Genomic DNA, 24,836 nt, shown 5'->3' with positions numbered 1-24,836 from the left:
ACCCTTTTGCGTTAGCATAAGGAAGTTTTGGTAGATTGAGTGGGAAAGATGATGCAAATAATGAAGCAGTTAAAGATGCAGACAATGTCCATTTGGGGGGGCTGTGAACAAAAAAGTCGGAGTCAATGATGGTAAGTCAGAGGCAAGTGGTGAGGAGGCTTCTAACGCAGAGCCAGGTAAGGAAAAAGGAAACTCAGGTGAGGGTAGTGTAAAAAGTAAAAAGTTGCCATATATGGGGTTGTTCTTGCCTTTGGGGGCGCATCTCACCCAAGCCATGAAGGAAAACATTTGTAAAGGTGAGTTTGTTGATGTTTTTTAATTATTACATAGAGAAGTGTGGGCTAAGGAAGGGTCAAAGGAGGAGGAATGGGAATTAGCTAGGAGGCCGAAAGTTCACACTACCCTTGAGAATTGGATGTCAGTATTCTTAATCATTGCTAGCGTTTATTGTGAGAGGCATCCGGAGCGTTGTATTTCTCTATTAAAATACATGGACGTTTTTAGGTGGGCTCAAATAGACTATGGTGGTTTTGGATGTTTTAGAAATAATGAAGAACTTAGAGCCCAGATGGCATTATTTCCAGATAAAGAATGGTGAGATATTTATAATGAGCTTTGGATGCAAGGGTTGTGTACTTCCAAGAATGCCTCAGCGTTACACACAGCTAGTGGTCTTCTGGTTCCTTACAAGCCCTGTCAGGGGCATCCCAACCAATCTAGGGTGGGTAGTTTCACGAGAGCTCAGTTCCCACAGAATGGATCTTGTTGGTCCTTCAACAGAGGGTCATGCACACGACTCCAGTGCAAGTTCATGCACAATTGCTCCAATTGCAGGGGCAAACATCCATTGGTGCAATGTTTTGGAGGGATGCAATGGGGATGGAAGGCTAATGCAGGTAGAGGTGGTGATAGGGGAAGGGGTCGGATACAGCAGATGGTGGGAAAAGGGCCCTTCTCCTAATAAATTTGATATTTTGTTTTATTGGTTGCAGTTTTATCCGAGGCGTGAGGAGGCCAAGTTACTGTACTAGAGTTTTCTTGAGGGTTTCAAGCTATGTTATCAAGGTCATAGAAGACAGAGAAAAAATTTGAAATCTGCAGTTGAGAATCCGGAAGTGGTGAGAAAGAAATTGAGGACGGAATTGGAGGCTGGCAGAATGGTGGGTCCATGGGATACCTGGCCGATTCATAACTTAACAATTTCACCACTGGGTGTTGTGCCTAAAACACAACAAGGTGAGTTTAGATTGATTCATCATCTATCGTGGGCTGCAGGGGAGTCAGTTAATGATTTAATTGCACATGAAGACTCCATAGTGCATTGCACATCAGTGGAAGAGGCAATTAAGTTGGTAAGGGCTTGTGGAAGGAAGGCACAAATGGCAAAGTTAGACATTCAATCTGTCTTTTGACTATTGCAGGTACATCCTGAGGATTTTTCATTGTTGGGTCTTTAATCTGAGGATTCTATATTTGTGGATATAATGTTGCCAATGGGCTGTTCTGTTTCTTGTTCCCTGTTTGAAACTTGTAGTTGTTTTTTGCAGTGGTTTTTCCAACAGAAGACTGGGCTCGGGCATGTCACGAACTACCTAGGTGACTCTTTTCTAATGGGCTTGCAGTGGTCCAATGAATGTAAAAAAGGGTTAATTGAATTTCAGAAGTGTATGGAGGAGATGGAAGTACCTTTGGCTCCGGATAAGACTGAAGGCCCTGCTATATTGAACTCAGAGAAATCTGAGGTACGGTTTCCGGTGGATAAGTTCAAAAGTTGATTTCTCTGTTGGAGGAGGCTGTTTCCACGGATAAGCTGGAGTTACAGCAGGTGCAAGCCTTATTGGGTTCTTTGAAGTTTGCGTGCCGTGTGGTGAGAGTTGGTAGAGCTCTTTGTAGGTGCCTTGGTTTTTCAGTCAAAGGTGCTGTTTTACCTCATCCCAGAATTCGGCTTAAAGGGGTCATCAATGCTGACTTCAGAATGTTGGTTTCTTTCCAGCAAAGTAATAATGGTGTTAACATGTTGACGGTTGAGGATGAATGGTTATGGCAAGTTCAAATTTTTTCTGATGATTCGGGAGCCCATGGTTTGGTTTTCTGAGATGGTGATTGGACTGCTGAGTCATGGCCGGATTCTTGGAGAGAGGCACACCATAGCATTTCGTTTCTGGAGTTTTTTTCCATTTGATGGTTGCTTTAGTGTTGTGTGGTAACCTTTTAGCAAACAGGCGAGTGGTTTTTAATGTGGATAGCCAAACAGTTGTTAATTTAGTAAATTCACAGAAGGCTCGAGATGAAAAAGTTTTGAAGTTGTTGCGTTTATTTTTGCTTCATTGTCTGAAATTCAATATTTTGTTTAAGGGTCAGTATGTTCCAGGTGTGAATAATGATATCACTGATGGGCTATCTCGTTCACAGTGGCAGAGATTCGGTGTTCTGGTGCCGGGAGCAGATTTGCTTAAAACGGCTTTGACGGTGGACCTTTGGGAGCTGGGAATCTAAGGATGTTACAATTGATTCGTCAGTCCATTGCTCCATCTACTTTGAGGTCATATGGCAAGGCCTAGGCAGAATTTATTGAGTCTGGTGCATTGAGGAGGTATGAGGGACCTTACATGTCACGGTATAGGAGGGAGGATGGAGTCTGCTTCATTATGACACATATTGACCTAGGATTGGCGGTGGTGGCTATAACAGGGAAGATGGCAGGTATTACATTTTTCGGTAAGTACTTTTGGGATTATGATACCATGGAAGGAGAAATGTGTAGGAGAATTGTTGCTGGCTGGGCGATGGAGGATGGATCCAGGTTGGATCAATGGCATCCTATTTCCATGCAAAAGCTGAGGGATATTTTGGGGGTTTTGAATTCTGCTTTTCCTGTTGGGAGGGGTGATAGTATAGAAGATTCTTCTCCTGAAAAACAACTATATCATGATTGCAGGCACACCTGCACTATGTAGACCAGGGTGGCCGAGTGGTTAAGGTGTTGGACTTAAGATCCAATGGACATGTGTCTGCGTGGGTTCGAGCCCCACTCCTGGTATATCATTTCTTCTCTCCCGTGACACTGTTCATTTCAATTTCACGCACTTTTCAGTTGCTCCTGATTAATATTAAAATAAGAGCTACATATAAAATCTTCATATCGATTAACGTGTATTTTTCTACCCCCAAAAAAGTAAACGCCTTGCATTGTACAATTCTCTTTGAAACTTAGTAACCTTTTGTTGCAGGTTGTATGCTTTTTCGTTTATTATAGGTGACTTATTTGTTTATGATACCTGACTTAATGCTTTCCATTTGGTGCATAATGAATTACAAAATCTCTCTACCAGGAGTGGGGCTTGAACCCACGTGGACACATGTCCATTGGATCTTAAGTCCAACGCCTTAACCACTCGGCCATCCTGGTACCTGTGCAGGAAAGGGCAACAACATGGCACTTATTATAGATATCAAGAGTGCTCACTGTGTGACATTGAGCTTTCTATATATATATATATTTTCATATCTATATATTTTATCAGGTTACGCAAAACACATTTCAGGAATACAAGGTAATGTCATGCCTCTCCTCTATAAAACGTGCATGTACTTAATAAAAAAAAAAATACAACCATACCTATCAAACATGTTTAAGATTATCAGCGTGTAGGACGAAAAAAGGTGCGCTTTTTTCACACCGTTTTTGTCACATGTCCTATTAAATATGTCTGCAAATTGACGATAATCTTAAGAAATATCACACTAACCCCTTTTCAAGACTCAAAACTACACTTCACACAATCTAAAACACTTTGGGACAGATTTACAAGGCCCTTGCGGCCCTTAGCGCTACATTTGCAGAATTTATTTTGCCACAAATGTGAAGATCATAGGCCACTACCATAGCAAAATATTTACAAGGTGGCGCATGCTAGGTTTGCGCCAACTTGTTAACACTTTGCGCCACATCATGCATAATATATGCATGATGTGTGCAAAGGGGGCGTTCCCTTGTTAGAGAGTGGGCACGCTCGTTCCTCACCTGACAGGTTCCTTTTTGAGAAGGGTGTCTCTGGGGCTAGTGTTGTAGCCAAGAGCGAACTCTTGACTCCGCGTGGGTCGCTTCGTTTGCCGCACTGCACGGGAATGGCTGGGAGGCATAGAGTTGGCAGTAGAGGAAGCGGTGTGGTGGGGAAGGGTCAGGCATAATTTATACAAGGTGGGCGTTCGCCCATTAGGGAGCCCGAAAAAATGGCGCAAGGCAATCTAAGAGATTTCCTTGCGCCATTTGTTTTACACTTTTAACGCCTACTCAGAGGAGGCGTTAAAAGGGGGAATACCATTATTTATAATGGGCCCCTATGTACTCTGCAGGATTAGTCCCAAAATGATGGCGCTAATCTTCCAGAGTACATCAATAGCGTAAAAAATATAACGCTAATGCCCCTACCCTGTGCCATGGTGCGCCGTATTATTATATATATAGCTCACACATGGTGGCGGTACAGGGGCGTTAAGGGGTGCAAGGAACGTGGCGCTGCACCGGCAGAGCCACTTTCCTTAAATCTGCCCCTTTGTGTTTGTCTCGGAGCAACAGGTGGTTTATAATTTTGACACAAGTGAGGTCAATTTCAATAGAGTCCAGCAATTACAGGAAGATGGGCATAGCTTTGTCAGGGGTGAGCTTAAGAAAGCACACCCTGGGGTGGCTGAAGCATTTTTGGGGTGTGACAGCTCCTTTGGGCTTCGCAGCTCAGGAGGACGAGCCATGCCAAAGGACGTCATGAAAAATAAGACAACAGCGGAGACGCCGGTAAAGGTCTGGGCACCTTTAAAATGCCGGTCATAAGAGAGGGTTGCATCCAGAGCGATCAACCCGATTACAAGGGAGTGGCCTGGTGAATCATTTGATTTATGGTACAATCACGGCTTCAAGATCCCAGCTATCAGCCAAGGTGCTGTCTCGTTGGCTTCGGGGCTCATTTTGCATGATGAATTGATGGATTACGATGACGACCAGGAGACTAAGGAGGGGGAGAATTGTGAGGGTGGGGATGAGACTTCGGGGAAGGAGATGCAGCAAAGAAATTAGGTGAGCTGTTCTAACAGAGGAAAGAGTTTTGGTGTGTTTCAGGATTTGCCCCCTTTGATGGTGCAGCGTAATCGGAAAGTCAAGACGAATAATCAGGTACCTGCAAGTGGTTTCATTCAAAAAAGGTGAGACACAGGCTGCTGTGACTATGGGGTGTGAAGAGTTAAGCATGAAGGTAGTGTGTTTGGTGTCTGTAACAGTGGGTAATACCCTTTTGCGTTAGCATAAGGAAGTTTTGGTAGATTGAGTGGGAAAGATGATGCAAATAATGAAGCAGTTAAAGATGCAGACAATGTCCATTTGGGGGGGCTGTGAACAAAAAAGTCGGAGTCAATGATGGTAAGTCAGAGGCAAGTGGTGAGGAGGCTTCTAAGGCAGAGCCAGGTAAGGAAAAAGGAAACTCAGGTGAGGGTAGTGTAAAAAGTAAAAAGTTGCCATATATGGGGTTGTTCTTGCCTTTGGGGGCGCATCTCACCCAAGCCATGAAGGAAAACATTTGTAAAGGTGAGTTTGTTGATGTTTTTTAATTATTACATAGAGAAGTGTGGGCTAAGGAAGGGTCAAAGGAGGAGGAATGGGAATTAGCTAGGAGGCCGAAAGTTCCCACTACCCTTGAGAATTGGATGTCAGTATTCTTAATCATTGCTAGCGTTTATTGTGAGAGGCATCCGGAGCGTTGTATTTCTCTATTAAAATACATGGACGTTTTTAGGTGGGCTCAAATAGACTATGGTGGTTTTGGATGTTTTAGAAATAATGAAGAACTTAGAGCCCAGATGGCATTATTTCCAGATAAAGAATGGTGAGATATTTATAATGAGCTTTGGATGCAAGGGTTGTGTACTTCCAAGAATGCCTCAGCGTTACACACAGCTAGTGGTCTTCTGGTTCCTTACAAGCCCTGTCAGGGGCATCCCAACCAATCTAGGGTGGGTAGTTTCACGAGAGCTCAGTTCCCACAGAATGGATCTTGTTGGTCCTTCAACAGAGGGTCATGCACACGACTCCAGTGCAAGTTCATGCACAATTGCTCCAATTGCAGGGGCAAACATCCATTGGTGCAATGTTTTGGAGGGATGCAATGGGGATGGAAGGCTAATGCAGGTAGAGGTGGTGATAGGGGAAGGGGTCGGATACAGCAGATGGTGGGAAAAGGGCCCTTCTCCTAATAAATTTGATATTTTGTTTTATTGGTTGCAGTTTTATCCGAGGCGTGAGGAGGCCAAGTTACTGTACTAGAGTTTTCTTGAGGGTTTCAAGCTATGTTATCAAGGTCATAGAAGACAGAGAAAAAATTTGAAATCTGCAGTTGAGAATCCGGAAGTGGTGAGAAAGAAATTGAGGACGGAATTGGAGGCTGGCAGAATGGTGGGTCCATGGGATACCTGGCCGATTCATAACTTAACAATTTCACCACTGGGTGTTGTGCCTAAAACACAACAAGGTGAGTTTAGATTGATTCATCATCTATCGTGGGCTGCAGGGTAGTCAGTTAATGATTTAATTGCACATGAAGACTCCATAGTGCATTGCACATCAGTGGAAGAGGCAATTAAGTTGGTAAGGGCTTGTGGAAGGAAGGCACAAATGGCAAAGTTAGACATTCAATCTGTCTTTTGACTATTGCCGGTACATCCTGAGGATTTTTCATTGTTGGGTCTTTAATCTGAGGATTCTATATTTGTGGATATAATGTTGCCAATGGGCTGTTCTGTTTCTTGTTCCCTGTTTGAAACTTGTAGTTGTTTTTTGCAGTGGTTTTTCCAACAGAAGACTGGGCTCGGGCATGTCACAAACTACCTAGGTGACTCTTTTCTGATGGGCTTGCAGTGGTCCAATGAATGTAAAAAAGGGTTAATTGAATTTCAGAAGTGTATGGAGGAGATGGAAGTACCTTTGGCTCCGGATAAGACTGAAGGCCCTGCTATATTGAACTCAGAGAAATCTGAGGTACGGTTTCCGGTGGATAAGTTCAAAAGTTGATTTCTCTGTTGGAGGAGGCTGTTTCCACGGATAAGCTGGAGTTACAGCAGGTGCAAGTCTTATTGGGTTCTTTGAAGTTTGCGTGCCGTGTGGTGAGAGTTGGTAGAGCTCTTTGTAGGTGCCTTGGTTTTTCAGTCAAAGGTGCTGTTTTACCTCATCCCAGAATTCGGCTTAAAGAGGTCATCAATGCTGACTTCAGAATGTTGGTTTCTTTCCAGCAAAGTAATAATGGTGTTAACATGTTGACGGTTGAGGATGAATGGTTATGGCAAGTTCAAATTTTTTCTAATGATTCGGGAGCCCATGGTTTGGTTTTCTGAGATGGTGATTGGACTGCTGAGTCATGGCCGGATTCTTGGAGAGAGGCACACCATAGCATTTCGTTTCTGGAGTTTTTTTCCATTTGATGGTTGCTTTAGTGTTGTGTGGTAACCTTTTAGCAAACAGGCGAGTGATTTTTAATGTGGATAGCCAAACAGTTGTTAATTTAGTCAATTCACAGAAGGCTCGAGATGAAAAAGTTTTGAAGTTGTTGTGTTTATTTTTGCTTCATTGTCTGAAATTCAATATTTTGTTTAAGGGTCAGTATGTTCCAGGTGTGAATAATGATATCACTGATGGGCTATCTCGTTCACAGTGGCAGAGATTCGGTGTACTGGTGCCGGGAGCAGATTTGCTTAAAACGGCTTTGACGGTGGACCTTTGGGAGCTGGGAATCTAAGGATGTTACAATTGATTTGTCAGTCCATTGCTCCATCTACTTTGAGGTCATATGGCAAGGCCTAGGCAGAATTTATTGAGTCTGGTGCATTGAGGAGGTATGAGGGACCTTACATGTCACGGTATAGGAGGGAGGATGGAGTCTGCTTCATTATGACACATATTGACCTAGGATTGGCGGTGGTGGCTATAACAGGGAAGATGGCAGGTATTACATTTTTCGGTAAGTACTTTTGGGATTATGATACCATGGAAGGAGAAATGTGTAGGAGAATTGATGCTGGCTGGGCGATGGAGGATGGATCCAGGTTGGATCAATGGCATCCTATTTCCATGCAAAAGCTGAGGGATATTTTGGGGGTTTTGAATTCTGCTTTTCCTGTTGGGAGGGCTGATAGTATAGATGATTCTTCTCCTGAAAAACAACTATATCATGATTGCAGGCACACCTGCACTATGTAGACCAGGGTGGCCGAGTGGTTAAGGTGTTGGACTTAAGATCCAATGGACATGTGTCTGCGTGGGTTCGAGCCCCACTCCTGGTATATCATTTTTTCTCTCCCGTGACACTGTTCATTTCAATTTCACGCACTTTTCAGTTGCTCCTGATTATTATTAAAATAAGAGCTACATATAAAATCTTCATATCGATTAACGTGTATTTTTCTACCCCCAAAAAAGTAAACGCCTTGTATTGTACATTTCTCTTTGAAACTAAGTAACCTTTTGTTGCAGGTTGTATTACAGTATGCTTTTTCGTTTATTATAGGTGACTTATTTGTTTATGATACCTGACTTAATGCTTTCCATTTGGTGCATAATGAATTACAAAATCTCTCTACCAGGAGTGGGGCTTGAACCCACGTGGACACATGTCCATTGGATCTTAAGTCCAACGCCTTAACCACTCGGCCATCCTGGTACCTGTGCAGGAAAGGGCAACAACATGGCACTTATTATAGATATCAAGAGTGCTCACGGTGTGACATTGAGCTTTCTATATATATATATATTTTCATATCTATATATTTTATCAGGTTACGCAAAACACATTTCAGGAATACAAGGTAATGTCATGCCTCTCCTCTATAAAACGTGCATGTACTTAATAAAAAAAAAATACAACCATACCTATCAAACATGTTTCAGATTATCAGCGTGTAGGACGAAAAAAGGTGCGCTTTTTTCACACCGTTTTTGTCACATGTCCTATTAAATATGTCTGCAAATTGACGATAATCTTAAGAAATATCACACTAACCCCTTTTCAAGACTCAAAACTACACTTCACACAATCTAAAACACTTTGGGACAGATTTACAAGGCCCTTGCGGCCCTTAGCGCTACATTTGCAGAATTTATTTTGCCGCAAATGTGAAGATCATAGGCCACTACCATAGCAAAATATTTACAAGGTGGCGCAAGCTAGGTTTGCGCCAACTTGTTAACACTTTGCGCCACATCATGCATAATATATGCATGATGTGTGCAAAGGGGGCGTTCCCTTGTTAGAGAGTGGGCACGCTCGTTCCTCACCTGACAGGTTGCTTTTTGAGAAGGGTGTCTCTGGGGCTGGTGTTGTAGCCAAGAGCGAACTCTTGACTCCGCGTGGGTCGCTTCGTTTGCCGCACTGCACGGGAATGGCTGGGAGGCATAGAGTTGGCAGTAGAGGAAGCGGTGTGGTGGGGAAGGGTCAGGCATAATTTATACAAGGTGGGCGTTCGCCCATTAGGGAGCCCGAAAAAATGGCGCAAGGCAATCTAAGAGATTTCCTTGAGCCATTTGTTTTACACTTTTAACGCCTACTCAGAGGAGGCGTTAAAAGGGGGAATACCATTATTTATAATGGGCCCCTATGTACTCTGCAGGATTAGTCCCAAAATGATGGCGCTAATCTTGCAGAGTACATCAATAGCGTAAAAAATATAACGCTAATGCCCCTACCCTGTGCCATGGTGCGCCGTATTATTATATATATAGCTCACACATGGTGGCGGTACAGGGGCGTTAAGGGGTGCAAGGAACGTGGCGCTGCACCGGCAGAGCCACTTTCCTTAAATCTGCCCCTTTGTGTTTGTCTCGGAGCAACAGGTGGTTTATAATTTTGACACAAGTGAGGTCAATTTCAATAGAGTCCAGCAATTACAGGAAGATGGGCATAGCTTTGTCAGGGGTGAGCTTAAGAAAGCACACCCTGGGGTGGCTGAAGCATTTTTGGGGTGTGACAGCTCCTTTGGGCTTCGCAGCTCAGGAGGACGAGCCATGCCAAAGGACGTCATGAAAAATAAGACAACAGCGGAGACGCCGGTAAAGGTCTGGGCACCTTTAAAATGCCAGTCATAAGAGAGGGTTGCATCCAGAGCGATCAACCCGATTACAAGGGAGTGGCCTGGTGAATCATTTGATTTATGGTACAATCACGGCTTCAAGATCCCAGCTATCAGCCAAGGTGCTGTCTCGTTGGCTTCGGGGCTCATTTTGCATGATGAATTGATGGATTACGATGACGACCAGGAGACTAAGGATGGGGAGAATTGTGAGGGTGGGAATGAGACTTCGGGGAAGGAGATGCAGCAAAGAAATTAGGTGAGCTGTTCTAACAGAGGAAAGAGTTTTGGTGTGTTTCAGGATTTGCCCCCTTTGATGGTGCAGCGTAATCGGAAAGTCAAGATGAATAATCAGGTACCTGCAAGTGGTTTCATTCAAAAAAGGTGAGACACAGGCTGCTGTGGCTATGGGGTGTGAAGAGTTAAGCATGAAGGTAGTGTGTTTGGTGTCTGTAACAGTGGGTAATACCCTTTTGCGTTAGCATAAGGAAGTTTGGGTAGATTGAGTGGGAAAGATGATGCAAATAATGAAGCAGTTAAAGATGCAGACAATGTCCATTTGGGAAGGCTGTGAACAAAAAAGTCGGAGTCAATGATGGTAAGTCAGAGGCAAGTGGTGAGGAGGCTTCTAAGGCAGAGCCAGGTAAGGAAAAAGGAAACTCAGGTGAGGGTAGTGTAAAAAGTAAAAAGTTGCCATATATGGGGTTGTTCTTGCCTTTGGGGGCGCATCTCACCCAAGCCATGAAGGAAAACATTTGTAAAGGTGAGTTTGTTGATGTTTTTAAATTATTACATAGAGAAGTGTGGGCTAAGGAAGGGTCAAAGGAGGAGGAATGGGAATTAGCTAGGAGGCCGAAAGTTCCCACTACCCTTGAGAATTGGATGTCAGTATTCTTAATCATTGCTAGCGTTTATTGTGAGAGGCATCCGGAGCGTTGTATTTCTCTATTAAAATACATGGACGTTTTTAGGTGGGCTCAAATAGACTATGGTGGTTTTGGATGTTTTAGATATAATGAAGAACTTAGAGCCCAGATGGCATTATTTCCAGATAAAGAATGGTGAGATATTTATAATGAGATTTGGATGCAAGGGTTGTGTACTTCCAAGAATGCCTCAGCGTTACACACAGCTAGTAGTCTTCTGGTTCCTTACAAGCCCTGTCAGGGGCATCCCAACCAATCTAGGGTGGGTAGTTTCACGAGAGCTCAGTTCCCACAGAATGGATCTTGTTGGTCCTTCAACAGAGGGTCATGCACACGACTCCAGTGCAAGTTCATGCACAATTGCTCCAATTGCAGGGGCAAACATCCATTGGTGCAATGTTTTGGAGGGATGCAATGGGGATGGAAGGCTAATGCAGGTAGAGGTGGTGATAGGGGAAGGGGTCGGATACAGCAGATGGTGGGAAAAGGGCCCTTCTCCTAATAAATTTGATATTTTGTTTTATTGGTTGCAGTTTTATCCGAGGCGTGAGGAGGCCAAGTTACTGTACTAGAGTTTTCTTGAGGGTTTCAAGCTATGTTATCAAGGTCATAGAAGACAGAGAAAAAATTTGAAATCTGCAGTTGAGAATCCGGAAGTGGTGAGAAAGAAATTGAGGACGGAATTGGAGGCTGGCAGAATGGTGGGTCCATGGGATACCTGGCCGATTCATAACTTAACAATTTCACCACTGGGTGTTGTGCCTAAAACACAACAAGGTGAGTTTAGATTGATTCATCATCTATCGTGGGCTGCAGGGGAGTCAGTTAATGATTTAATTGCACATGAAGACTCCATAGTGCATTGCACATCAGTGGAAGAGGCAATTAAGTTGGTAAGGGCTTGTGGAAGGAAGGCACAAATGGCAAAGTTAGACATTCAATCTGTCTTTTGACTATTGCCGGTACATCCTGAGGATTTTTCATTGTTGGGTCTTTAATCTGAGGATTCTATATTTGTGGATATAATGTTGCCAATGGGCTGTTCTGTTTCTTGTTCCCTGTTTGAAACTTGTAGTTGTTTTTTGCAGTGGTTTTTCCAACAGAAGACTGGGCTCGGGCATGACACGAACTACCTAGGTGACTCTTTTCTGATGGGCTTGCAGTGGTCCAATGAATGTAAAAAAGGGTTAATTGAATTTCAGAAGTGTATGGAGGAGATGGAAGTACCTTTGGCTCCGGATAAGACTGAAGGCCCTGCTATATTGAACTCAGAGAAATCTGAGGTACGGTTTCCGGTGGATAAGTTCAAAAGTTGATTTCTCTGTTGGAGGAGGCTGTTTCCACGGATAAGCTGGAGTTACAGCAGGTGCAAGCCTTATTGGGTTCTTTGAAGTTTGCGTGCCGTGTGGTGAGAGTTGGTAGAGCTCTTTGTAGGTGCCTTGGTTTTTCAGTCAAAGGTGCTGTTTTACCTCATCCCAGAATTCGGCTTAAAGAGGTCATCAATGCTGACTTCAGAATGTTGGTTTCTTTCCAGCAAAGTAATAATGGTGTTAACATGTTGACGGTTGAGGATGAATGGTTATGGCAAGTTCAAATTTTTTCTGATGATTCGGGAGCCCATGGTTTGGTTTTCTGAGATGGTGATTGGACTGCTGAGTCATGGCCGGATTCTTGGAGAGAGGCACACCATAGCATTTCGTTTCTGGAGTTTTTTTCCATTTGATGGTTGCTTTAGTGTTGTGTGGTAACCTTTTAGCAAACAGGCGAGTGGTTTTTAATGTGGATAGCCAAACAGTTGTTAATTTAGTCAATTCACAGAAGGCTCGAGATGAAAAAGTTTTGAAGTTGTTGCGTTTATTTTTGCTTCATTGTCTGAAATTCAATATTTTGTTTAAGGGTCAGTATGTTCCAGGTGTGAATAATGATATCACTGATGGGCTATCTCGTTCACAGTGGCAGAGATTCGGTGTACTGGTGCCGGGAGCAGATTTGCTTAAAACGGCTTTGACGGTGGACCTTTGGGAGCTGGGAATCTAAGGATGTTACAATTGATTCGTCAGTCCATTGCTCCATCTACTTTGAGGTCATATGGCAAGGCCTAGGCAGAATTTATTGAGTCTGGTGCATTAAGGAGGTATGAGGGACCTTACATGTCACGGTATAGGAGGGAGGATGGAGTCTGCTTCATTATGACACATATTGACCTAGGATTGGCGGTGGTGGCTATAACAGGGAAGATGGCAGGTATTACATTTTTCGGTAAGTACTTTTGGGATTATGATACCATGGAAGGAGAAATGTGTAGGAGAATTGTTGCTGGCTGGGCGATGGAGGATGGATCCAGGTTGGATCAATGGCATCCTATTTCCATGCAAAAGCTGAGGGATATTTTGGGGGTTTTGAATTCTGCTTTTCCTGTTGGGAGGGCTGATAGTATAGATGATTCTTCTCCTGAAAAACAACTATATCATGATTGCAGGCACACCTGCACTATGTAGACCAGGGTGGCCGAGTGGTTAAGGTGTTGGACTTAAGATCCAATGGACATGTGTCTGCGTGGGTTTGAGCCCCACTCCTGGTATATCATTTTTTCTCTCCCGTGACACTGTTCATTTCAATTTCACGCACTTTTCAGTTGCTCCTGATTAATATTAAAATAAGAGCTACATATAAAATCTTCATATCGATTAACGTGTATTTTTCTACCCCCAAAAAAGTAAACGCCTTGTATTGTACATTTCTCTTTGAAACTTAGTAACCTTTTGTTGCAGGTTGTATTACAGTATGCTTTTTCGTTTATTATAGGTGACTTATTTGTTTATGATACCTGACTTAATGCTTTCCATTTGGTGCATAATGAATTACAAAATCTCTCTATCAGGAGTGGGGCTTGAACCCACGTGGACACATGTCCATTGGATCTTAAGTCCAACGCCTTAACCACTCGGCCATCCTGGTACCTGTGCAGGAAAGAGCAACAACATGGCACTTATTATAGATATCAAGAGTGCTCACTGTGTGACATTGAGCTTTCTATATATATATTCATATCTATATATTTTATCAGGTTACGCAAAACACATTTCAGGAATACAAGGTAATGTCATGCCTCTCCTCTATAAAACGTGCATGTACTTAATAAAAAAAAAAATACAACCATACCTATCAAACATGTTTAAGATTATCAGCGTGTAGGACGAAAAAAGGTGCGCTTTTTTCACACCATTTTTGTCACATGTCCTATTAAATATGTCTGCAAATTGACGATAATCTTAAGAAATATCACACTAACCCCTTTTCAAGACTCAAAACTACACTTCACACAATCTAAAACACTTTGGGACAGATTTACAAGGCCCTTGCGGCCCTTAGCGCTACATTTGCAGAATTTATTTTGCCGCAAATGTGAAGATCATAGGCCACTACCATAGCAAAATATTTACAAGGTGGCGCAAGCTAGGTTTGCGCCAACTTGTTAACACTTTGCGCCACATCATGCATAATATATGCATGATGTGTGCAAAGGGGGCGTTCCCTTGTTAGAGAGTGGGCACACTCGTTCCTCACCTGACAGGTTGCTTTTTGAGAAGGGTGTCTCTGGGGCTGGTGTTGTAGCCAAGAGCGAACTCTTGACTCCGCGTGGGTCGCTTCGTTTGCCGCACTGCACGGGAATGGCTGGGAGGCATAGAGTTGGCAGTAGAGGAAGCGGTGTGGTGGGGAAGGGTCAGGCATAATTTATACAAGGTGGGCGTTCGCCCATTAGGGAGCCCGAAAAAATGGCGCAAGGCAATCTAAGAGATTTCCTTGCGCCATTTGTTTTACACTTTTAACGCCTACTCAGAGGAGGCGTTAAAAGGGGGAATACCATTATTTATAATGGGCCCCTATGTACTCTGCAGGATTAGTCCCAAAATGATGGCGCTAATCTTGCAGAGTACATCAATAGCGTAAAAAATATAACGCTAATGCCCCTACCCTGTGCCATGGTGCGCCGTATTATTATATATATAGCTCACACATGGTGGCGGTACAGGGGCGTTAAGGGGTGCAAGGAACGTGGCGCTGCACCGGCAGAGCCACTTTCCTTAAATCTGCCCCTTTGTGTTTGTCTCGGAGCAACAGGTGGTTTATAATTTTGACACAAGTGAGGTCAATTTCAATAGAGTCCAGCAATTACAGGAAGATGGGCATAGCTTTGTCAGGGGTGAGCTTAAGAAAGCACACCCTGGGGTGGCTGAAGCATTTTTGGGGTGTGACAGCTCCTTTGGGCTTCGCAGCTCAGGAGGACGAGCCATGCCAAAGGACGTCATGAAAAATAAGACAACAGCGGAGACGCCGGTAAAGGTCTGGGCACCTTTAAAATGCCAGTCATAAGAGAGGGTTGCATCCAGAGCGATCAACCCGATTACAAGGGAGTGGCCTGGTGAATCATTTGATTTATGGTACAATCACGGCTTCAAGATCCCAGCTATCAGCCAAGGTGCTGTCTCGTTGGCTTCGGGGCTCATTTTGCATGATGAATTGATGGATTACGATGACGACCAGGAGACTAAGGATGGGGAGAATTGTGAGGGTGGGAATGAGACTTCGGGGAAGGAGATGCAGCAAAGAAATTAGGTGAGCTGTTCTAACAGAGGAAAGAGTTTTGGTGTGTTTCAGGATTTGCCCCCTTTGATGGTGCAGCGTAATCGGAAAGTCAAGATGAATAATCAGGTACCTGCAAGTGGTTTCATTCAAAAAAGGTGAGACACAGGCTGCTGTGGCTATGGGGTGTGAAGAGTTAAGCATGAAGGTAGTGTGTTTGGTGTCTGTAACAGTGGGTAATACCCTTTTGCGTTAGCATAAGGAAGTTTGGGTAGATTGAGTGGGAAAGATGATGCAAATAATGAAGCAGTTAAAGATGCAGACAATGTCCATTTGGGAAGGCTGTGAACAAAAAAGTCGGAGTCAATGATGGTAAGTCAGAGGCAAGTGGTGAGGAGGCTTCTAAGGCAGAGCCAGGTAAGGAAAAAGGAAACTCAGGTGAGGGTAGTGTAAAAAGTAAAAAGTTGCCATATATGGGGTTGTTCTTGCCTTTGGGGGCGCATCTCACCCAAGCCATGAAGGAAAACATTTGTAAAGGTGAGTTTGTTGATGTTTTTAAATTATTACATAGAGAAGTGTGGGCTAAGGAAGGGTCAAAGGAGGAGGAATGGGAATTAGCTAGGAGGCCGAAAGTTCCCACTACCCTTGAGAATTGGATGTCAGTATTCTTAATCATTGCTAGCGTTTATTGTGAGAGGCATCCGGAGCGTTGTATTTCTCTATTAAAATACATGGACGTGTTTAGGTGGGCTCAAATAGACTATGGTGGTTTTGGATGTTTTAGATATAATGAAGAACTTAGAGCCCAGATGGCATTATTTCCAGATAAAGAATGGTGAGATATTTATAATGAGATTTGGATGCAAGGGTTGTGTACTTCCAAGAATGCCTCAGCGTTACACACAGCTAGTAGTCTTCTGGTTCCTTACAAGCCCTGTCAGGGGCATCCCAACCAATCTAGGGTGGGTAGTTTCACGAGAGCTCAGTTCCCACAGAATGGATCTTGTTGGTCCTTCAACAGAGGGTCATGCACACGACTCCAGTGCAAGTTCATGCACAATTGCTCCAATTGCAGGGGCAAACATCCATTGGTGCAATGTTTTGGAGGGATGCAATGGGGATGGAAGGCTAATGCAGGTAGAGGTGGTGATAGGGGAAGGGGTCGGATACAGCAGATGGTGGGAAAAGGGCCCTTCTCCTAATAAATTTGATATTTTGTTTTATTGGTTGCAGTTTTATCCGAGGCGTGAGGAGGCCAAGTTACTGTACTAGAGTTTTCTTGAGGGTTTCAAGCTATGTTATCAAGGTCATAGAAGACAGAGAAAAAATTTGAAATCTGCAGTTGAGAATCCGGAAGTGGTGAGAAAGAAATTGAGGACGGAATTGGAGGCTGGCAGAATGGTGGGTCCATGGGATACCTGGCCGATTCATAACTTAACAATTTCACCACTGGGTGTTGTGCCTAAAACACAACAAGGTGAGTTTAGATTGATTCATCATCTATCGTGGGCTGCAGGGGAGTCAGTTAATGATTTAATTGCACATGAAGACTCCATAGTGCATTGCACATCAGTGGAAGAGGCAATTAAGTTGGTAAGGGCTTGTGGAAGGAAGGCACAAATGGCAAAGTTAGACATTCAATCTGTCTTTTGACTATTGCCGGTACATCCTGAGGATTTTTCATTGTTGGGTCTTTAATCTGAGGATTCTATATTTGTGGATATAATGTTGCCAATGGGCTGTTCTGTTTCTTGTTCCCTGTTTGAAACTTGTAGTTGTTTTTTGCAGTGGTTTTTCCAACAGAAGACTGGGCTCGGGCATGACACGAACTACCTAGGTGACTCTTTTCTGATGGGCTTGCAGTGGTCCAATGAATGTAAAAAAGGGTTAATTGAATTTCAGAAGTGTATGGAGGAGATGGAAGTACCTTTGGCTCCGGATAAGACTGAAGGCCCTGCTATATTGAACTCAGAGAAATCTGAGGTACGGTTTCCGGTGGATAAGTTCAAAAGTTGATTTCTCTGTTGGAGGAGGCTGTTTCCACGGATAAGCTGGAGTTACAGCAGGTGCAAGCCTTATTGGGTTCTTTGAAGTTTGCGTGCCGTGTGGTGAGAGTTGGTAGAGCTCTTTGTAGGTGCCTTGGTTTTTCAGTCAAAGGTGCTGTTTTACCTCATCCCAGAATTCGGCTTAAAGAGGTCATCAATGCTGACTTCAGAATGTTGGTTTCTTTCCAGCAAAGTAATAATGGTGTTAACATGTTGACAGTTGAGGATGAATGGTTATGGCAAGTTCAAATTTTTTCTGATGATTCGGGAGCCCATGGTTTGGTTTTCTGAGATGGTGATTGGACTGCTGAGTCATGGCCGGATTCTTGGAGAGAGGCACACCATAGCATTTCGTTTCTGGAGTTTTTTTCCATTTGATGGTTGCTTTAGTGTTGTGTGGTAACCTTTTAGCAAACAGGCGAGTGGTTTTTAATGTGGATAGCCAAACAGTTGTTAATTTAGTCAATTCACAGAAGGCTCGAGATGAAAAAGTTTTGAAGTTGTTGCGTTTATTTTTGCTTCATTGTCTGAAATTCAATATTTTGTTTAAGGGTCAGTATGTTCCAGGTGTGAATAATGATATCACTGATGGGCTATCTCGTTCACAGTGGCAGAGATTCGGTGTACTGGTGCCGGGAGCAGATTTGCTTAAAACGGCTTTGACGGTGGACCTTTGGGAGCTGGGAATCTAAGGATGTTACAATTGATTCGTCAGTCCATTGCTCCATCTACTTTGAGGTCATATGGCAAGGCCTAGGCAGAATTTATTGAGTCTGGTGCATTAAGGAGGTATGAGGGACCTTACATGTCACGGTATAGGAGGGAGGATGGAGTCTGCTTCATTATGACACATATTGACCTAGGATTGGCGGTGGTGGCTATAACAGGGAAGATGGCAGGTATTACATTTTTCGGTAAGTACTTTTGGGATTATGATACCATGGAAGGAGAAATGTGTAGGAGAATTGTTGCTGGCTGGGCGATGGAGGATGGATCCAGGTTGGATCAATGGCATCCTATTTCCATGCAAAAGCTGAGGGATATTTTGGGGGTTTTGAATTCTGCTTTTCCTGTTGGGAGGGCTGATAGTATAGATGATTCTTCTCCTGAAAAACAACTATATCATGATTGCAGGCACACCTGCACTATGTAGACCAGGGTGGCCGAGTGGTTAAGGTGTTGGACTTAAGATCCAATGGACATGTGTCTGCGTGGGTTCGAGCCCCACTCCTGGTATATCATTTTTTCTCTCCCGTGACACTGTTCATTTCAATTTCACGCACTTTTCAGTTGCTCCTGATTAATATTAAAATAAGAGCTACATATAAAATCTTCATATCGATTAACGTGTATTTTTCTACCCCCAAAAAAGTAAACGCCTTGTATTGTACATTTCTCTTTGAAACTTAGTAACCTTTTGTTGCAGGTTGTATTACAGTATGCTTTTTCGTTTATTATAGGTGACTTATTTGTTTATGATACCTGACTTAATGCTTTCCATTTGGTGCATAATGAATTACAAAATCTCTCTATCAGGAGTGGGGCTTGAACCCACGTGGACACATGTCCATTGGATATTAAGTCCAACGCCTTAACCACTCGGCCATCCTGGTACCTGTGCAGGAAAGAGCAACAACATGGCACTTATTATAGATATCAAGAGTGCTCACTGTGTGACATTGAGCTTTCTATATATATATATATTTTCATATCTATATATTTTATCAGGTTACGCAAAACACATTTCAGGAATATAAGGTAATGTCATGCCTCTCCTCTATAAAACGTGCATGTACTTAATAAAAAAAAAAATACAACCATACCTATCAAACATGTTTAAGATTATCAGCGTGTAGGACGAAAAAAGGTGCGCTTTTTTCACACCATTTTTGTCACATGTCCTATTAAATATGTCTGCAAATTGACGATAATCTTAAGAAATATCACACTAACCCCTTTTCAAGACTCAAAACTACACTTCACACAATCTAAAACACTTTGGGACAGATTTACAAGGCCCTTGCGGCCCTTAGCGCTACATTTGCAGAATTTATTTTGCCGCAAATGTGAAGATCATAGGCCACTACCATAGCAAAATATTTACAAGGTGGCGCAAGCTAGGTTTGCGCCAACTTGTTAACACTTTGCGCCACATCATGCATAATATATGCATGATGTGTGCAAAGGGGGCGTTCCCTTGTTAGAGAGTGGGCACACTCGTTCCTCACCTGACAGGTTGCTTTTTGAGAAGGGTGTCTCTGGGGCTGGTGTTGTAGCCAAGAGCGAACTCTTGACTCCGCGTGGGTCGCTTCGTTTGCCGCACTGCACGGGAATGGCTGGGAGGCATAGAGTTGGCAGTAGAGGAAGCGGTGTGGTGGGGAAGGGTCAGGCATAATTTATACAAGGTGGGCGTTCGCCCATTAGGGAGCCCGAAAAAATGGCGCAAGGCAATCTAAGAGATTTCCTTGCGCCATTTGTTTTACACTTTTAACGCCTACTCAGAGGAGGCGTTAAAAGGGGGAATACCATTATTTATAATGGGCCCCTCTGTACTCTGCAGGATTAGTCCCAAAATGATGGCGCTAATCTTGCAGAGTACATCAATAGCGTAAAAAATATAACGCTAATACCCCTACCCTGTGCCATGGTGCGCCGTATTATTATATATATAGCTCACACATGGTGGCGGTACAGGGGCGTTAAGGGGTGCAAGGAACGTGGCGCTGCACCGGCAGAGCCACTTTCCTTAAATCTGCCCCTTTGTGTTTGTCTCGGAGCAACAGGTGGTTTATAATTTTGACACAAGTGAGGTCAATTTCAATAGAGTCCAGCAATTACAGGAAGATGGGCATAGCTTTGTCAGGGGTGAGCTTAAGAAAGCACACCCTGGGGTGGCTGAAGCATTTTTGGGGTGTGACAGCTCCTTTGGGCTTCGCAGCTCAGGAGGACGAGCCATGCCAAAGGACGTCATGAAAAATAAGACAACAGCGGAGACGCCGGTAAAGGTCTGGGCACCTTTAAAATGCCGGTCATAAGAGAGGGTTGCATCCAGAGCGATCAACCCGATTACAAGGGAGTGGCCTGGTGAATCATTTGATTTATGGTACAATCACGGCTTCAAGATCCCAGCTATCAGCCAAGGTGCTGTCTCGTTGGCTTCGGGGCCCATTTTGCATGATGAATTGATGGATTACGATGACGACCAGGAGACTAAGGATGGGGAGAATTGTGAGGGTGGGGATGAGACTTCGGGGAAGGAGATGCAGCAAAGAAATTAGGTGAGCTGTTCTAACAGAGGAAAGAGTTTTGGTGTGTTTCAGGATTTGCCCCCTTTGATGGTGCAGCGTAATCGGAAAGTCAAGATGAATAATCAGGTACCTGCAAGTGGTTTCATTCAAAAAAGGTGAGACACAGGCTGCTGTGGCTATGGGGTGTGACGAGTTAAGCATGAAGGTAGTGTGTTTGGTGTCTGTAACAGTGGGTAATACCCTTTTGCGTTAGCATAAGGAAGTTTGGGTAGATTGAGTGGGAAAGATGATGCAAATAATGAAGCAGTTAAAGATGCAGACAATGTCCATTTGGGAGGGCTGTGAACAAAGAAGTCGGAGTCAATGATTGTAAGTCAGAGGCAAGTGGTGAGGAGGCTTCTAAGGCAGAGCCAGGTAAGGAAAAAGGAAACTCAGGTGAGGGTAGTGTAAAAAGTAAAAAGTTGCCATATATGGGGTTGTTCTTGCCTTTGGGGGCGCATCTCACCCAAGCCATGAAGGAAAACATTTGTAAAGGTGAGTTTGTTGATGTTTTTAAATTATTACATAGAGAAGTGTGGGCTAAGGAAGGGTCAAAGGAGGAGGAATGGGAATTAGCTAGGAGGCCGAAAGTTCCCACTACCCTTGAGAATTGGATGTCAGTATTCTTAATCATTGCTAGCGTTTATTGTGAGAGGCATCCGGAGCGTTGTATTTCTCTATTAAAATACATGGACGTTTTTAGGTGGGCTCAAATAGACTATGGTGGTTTTGGATGTTTTAGATATAATGAAGAACTTAGAGCCCAGATGGCATTATTTCCAGATAAAGAATGGTGAGATATTTATAATGAGCTTTGGATGCAAGGGTTGTGTACTTCCAAGAATGCCTCAGCGTTACACACAGCTAGTGGTCTTCTGGTTCCTTACAAGCCCTGTCAGGGGCATCCCAACCAATCTAGGGTGGGTAGTTTCACGAGAGCTCAGTTCCCACAGAATGGATCTTGTTGGTCCTTCAACAGAGGGTCATGCACACGACTCCAGTGCAAGTTCATGCACAATTGCTCCAATTGCAGGGGCAAACATCCATTGGTGCAATGTTTTGGAGGGATGCAATGTGGATGGAAGGCTAATGCAGGTAGAGGTGGTGATAGGGGAAGGGGTCGGATACAGCAGATGGTGGGAAAAGGGCCCTTCTCCTAATAAATTTGATATTTTGTTTTATTGGTTGCAGTTTTATCCGAGGCGTGAGGAGGCCAAGTTACTGTACTAGAGTTTTCTTGAGGGTTTCAAGCTATGTTATCAAGGTCATAGAAGACAGAGAAAAAATTTGAAATCTGCAGTTGAGAATCCGGAAGTGGTGAGAAAGAAATTGAGGACGGAATTGGAGGCTGGCAGAATGGTGGGTCCATGGGATACCTGGCCGATTCATAACTTAACAATTTCACCACTGGGTGTTGTGCCTAAAACACAACAAGGTGAGTTTAGATTGATTCATCATCTATCGTGGGCTGCAGGGGAGTCAGTTAATGATTTAATTGCACATGAAGACTCCATAGTGCATTGCACATCAGTGGAAGAGGCAATTAAGTTGGTAAGGGCTTGTGGAAGGAAGGCACAAATGGCAAAGTTAGACATTCAATCTGTCTTTTGACTATTGCCGGTACATCCTGAGGATTTTTCATTGTTGGGTCTTTAATCTGAGGATTCTATATTTGTGGATATAATGTTGCCAATGGGCTGTTCTGTTTCTTGTTCCCTGTTTGAAACTTGTAGTTGTTTTTTGCAGTGGTTTTTCCAGCAGAAGACTGGGCTCGGGCATGTCACGAACTACCTAGGTGACTCTTTTCTGATGGGCTTGCAGTGGTCCAATGAATGTAAAAAAGGGTTAATTGAATTTCAGAAGTGTATGGAGGAGATGGAAGTACCTTTGGCTCCGGATAAGACTGAAGGCCCTGCTATATTGAACTCAGAGAAATCTGAGGTACGGTTTCCGGTGGATAAGTTCAAAAGTTGATTTCTCTGTTGGAGGAGGCTGTTTCCACGGATAAGCTGGAGTTACAGCAGGTGCAAGCCTTATTGGGTTCTTTGAAGTTTGCGTGCCGTGTGGTGAGAGTTGGTAGAGCTCTTTGTAGGTGCCTTGGTTTTTCAGTCAAAGGTGCTGTTTTACCTCATCCCAGAATTCGGCTTAAAGAGGTCATCAATGCTGACTTCAGAATGTTGGTTTCTTTCCAGCAAAGTAATAATGGTGTTAACATGTTGACGGTTGAGGATGAATGGTTATGGCAAGTTCAAATTTTTTCTGATGATTCGGGAGCCCATGGTTTGGTTTTCTGAGATGGTGATTGGACTGCTGAGTCATGGCCGGATTCTTGGAGAGAGGCACACCATAGCATTTCGTTTCTGGAGTTTTTTTCCATTTGATGGTTGCTTTAGTGTTGTGTGGTAACCTTTTAGCAAACAGGCGAGTGGTTTTTAATGTGGATAGCCAAACAGTTGTTAATTTAGTCAATTCACAGAAGGCTCGAGATGAAAAAGTTTTGAAGTTGTTGCGTTTATTTTTGCTTCATTGTCTGAAATTCAATATTTTGTTTAAGGGTCAGTATGTTCCAGGTGTGAATAATGATATCACTGATGGGCTATCTCGTTCACAGTGGCAGAGATTCGGTGTACTGGTGCCGGGAGCAGATTTGCTTAAAACGGCTTTGACGGTGGACCTTTGGGAGCTGGGAATCTAAGGATGTTACAATTGATTTGTCAGTCCATTGCTCCATCTACTTTGAGGTCATATGGCAAGGCCTAGGCAGAATTTATTGAGTCTGGTGCATTGAGGAGGTATGAGGGACCTTACATGTCACGGTATAGGAGGGAGGATGGAGTCCGCTTCATTATGACACATATTGACCTAGGATTGGCGGTGGTGGCTATAACAGGGAAGATGGCAGGTATTACATTTTTTGGTAAGTTCTTTTGGGATTATGATACCATGGAAGGAGAAATGTGTAGGAGAATTGTTGCTGGCTGGGCGATGGAGGATGGATCCAGGTTGGATCAATGGCATCCTATTTCCATGCAAAAGCTGAGGGATATTTTGGGGGTTTTGAATTCTGCTTTTCCTGTTGGGAGGGCTGATAGTATAGATAATTCTTCTCCTGAAAAACAACTATATCACGATTGCAGGCACACCTGCATTATGTAGACCAGGGTGGCCGAGTGGTTAAGGCGTTGGACTTAAGATCCAATGGCCATGTGTCTGCGTGGGTTCGAGCCCCACTCCTGGTATATCATTTTTTCTCTCTCGTGACACTGTTCATTTCAATTTCACGCACTTTTCAGTTGCTCCTGATTAATATTAAAATAAGAGCTACATATAAAATCTTCATATCGATTAACGTGTATTTTTCTACCCCCAAAAAAGTAAACGCCTTGTATTGTACATTTCTCTTTGAAACTTAGTAACCTTTTGTTGCAGGTTGTATTACAGTATGCTTTTTCGTTTATTATAGGTGACTTATTTGTTTATGATACCTGACTTCCCTGCTTTCCATTTGGTGCATAATGAATTACAAAATCTCTCAACCAGGAGTGGGGCTTGAACCCACGTGGACACATGTCCATTGGATCTTAAGTCCAACGCCTTAACCACTCGGCCATCCTGGTACCTGTGCAGGAAAGGGCAACAACATGGCACTTATTATAGATATCAAGAGTGCTCACTGTGTGACATTGAGCTTTCTATATATATATATATATATATATATATATTTTCATATCTATATATTTTATCAGGTTACGCAAAACACGTTTCAGGAATACAAGGTAATGTCATGCCTCTCCTCTATAAAACGTGCATGTACTTAATAAAAAAAAAAATACAACCATACCTATCAAACATGTTTAAGATTATCAGCGTGTAGGACGAAAAAAGGTGCG

The 24,836-nt window shown here is 43.4% G+C and overlaps 10 non-coding genes across 10 annotated transcripts; 5 read left to right on the top strand and 5 right to left on the bottom strand.

Moving 5' to 3' along the window:
- The first annotated feature begins 2,957 nt into the window (after positions 1-2,957).
- TRNAL-UAA (transfer RNA leucine (anticodon UAA)) lies at positions 2,958-3,040 on the top strand. Its single transcript has one exon. It is a non-coding gene; the product is annotated as a tRNA-Leu (tRNA).
- A 286-nt stretch (positions 3,041-3,326) lies between these two features.
- Positions 3,327-3,409, bottom strand: TRNAL-UAA (transfer RNA leucine (anticodon UAA)). Its single transcript has one exon. It is a non-coding gene; the product is annotated as a tRNA-Leu (tRNA).
- Positions 3,410-8,239: 4,830 nt separating this feature from the next.
- Positions 8,240-8,322, top strand: TRNAL-UAA (transfer RNA leucine (anticodon UAA)). Its single transcript has one exon. It is a non-coding gene; the product is annotated as a tRNA-Leu (tRNA).
- Positions 8,323-8,616: 294 nt separating this feature from the next.
- TRNAL-UAA (transfer RNA leucine (anticodon UAA)) lies at positions 8,617-8,699 on the bottom strand. The gene has a single exon. It is a non-coding gene; the product is annotated as a tRNA-Leu (tRNA).
- Positions 8,700-13,528: 4,829 nt separating this feature from the next.
- TRNAL-UAA (transfer RNA leucine (anticodon UAA)) lies at positions 13,529-13,611 on the top strand. Its single transcript has one exon. It is a non-coding gene; the product is annotated as a tRNA-Leu (tRNA).
- Positions 13,612-13,905: 294 nt separating this feature from the next.
- On the bottom strand, positions 13,906-13,988 carry TRNAL-UAA (transfer RNA leucine (anticodon UAA)). The gene has a single exon. It is a non-coding gene; the product is annotated as a tRNA-Leu (tRNA).
- A 4,824-nt stretch (positions 13,989-18,812) lies between these two features.
- TRNAL-UAA (transfer RNA leucine (anticodon UAA)) lies at positions 18,813-18,895 on the top strand. Its single transcript has one exon. It is a non-coding gene; the product is annotated as a tRNA-Leu (tRNA).
- Positions 18,896-19,189: 294 nt separating this feature from the next.
- Positions 19,190-19,272, bottom strand: TRNAL-UAA (transfer RNA leucine (anticodon UAA)). Its single transcript has one exon. It is a non-coding gene; the product is annotated as a tRNA-Leu (tRNA).
- Positions 19,273-24,102: 4,830 nt separating this feature from the next.
- On the top strand, positions 24,103-24,185 carry TRNAL-UAA (transfer RNA leucine (anticodon UAA)). Its single transcript has one exon. It is a non-coding gene; the product is annotated as a tRNA-Leu (tRNA).
- A 295-nt stretch (positions 24,186-24,480) lies between these two features.
- Positions 24,481-24,563, bottom strand: TRNAL-UAA (transfer RNA leucine (anticodon UAA)). Its single transcript has one exon. It is a non-coding gene; the product is annotated as a tRNA-Leu (tRNA).
- Positions 24,564-24,836: the final 273 nt, after the last annotated feature.

The sequence above is a fragment of the Pleurodeles waltl genome, chromosome 5, assembly GCF_031143425.1.
Source record: "Pleurodeles waltl isolate 20211129_DDA chromosome 5, aPleWal1.hap1.20221129, whole genome shotgun sequence".
NCBI classification, from domain to species: Eukaryota; Metazoa; Chordata; class Amphibia; order Caudata; family Salamandridae; genus Pleurodeles; species Pleurodeles waltl.
This window is presented reverse-complemented; position numbering and strand designations above follow the sequence as displayed.